Source organism: Octopus bimaculoides, chromosome 7 (assembly GCF_001194135.2).
Source record: "Octopus bimaculoides isolate UCB-OBI-ISO-001 chromosome 7, ASM119413v2, whole genome shotgun sequence".
Classification (NCBI taxonomy): Eukaryota; Metazoa; Mollusca; class Cephalopoda; order Octopoda; family Octopodidae; genus Octopus; species Octopus bimaculoides.
The window spans coordinates 65,258,998-65,259,270 of NC_068987.1; the positions used below are offsets into that span (position 1 = coordinate 65,258,998).

The 273-nt window shown below is 32.2% G+C and overlaps 1 protein-coding gene across 1 annotated transcript in view; it reads left to right on the top strand.

Moving 5' to 3' along the window:
• LOC106872831 (dnaJ homolog subfamily C member 3) overlaps positions 1 to 273 on the top strand; it is a 31,704-nt gene that overhangs the window by 21,078 nt on the left and 10,353 nt on the right. The gene's annotated exons all lie outside the window — the stretch shown is intronic.

Consider the following 273-nt stretch of genomic DNA (forward strand, 5'->3'; position numbering starts at 1 on the left):
AATATAAAAAAAATAATATATAAAAAAATAAATATGCCAATACATTATATTGTCTTTGAACTTTTGAAGTTCAATGGTAATTCATGTATATAATGGTTGGAAACATAAGGATGCATGAGAATTGAGAGTTGTGTTAGGTTTTAAAAACAGGGCTAAAAGTTTGTGTTAAGCAGGAAGTGTGGTGTCAAAACAGGAAGTGTGTGTAAGGGGAGACTAAAAACATTTGTCTCCCCTTACACACACTTCCTGTTTTGACACCACACTTCCTGCTTA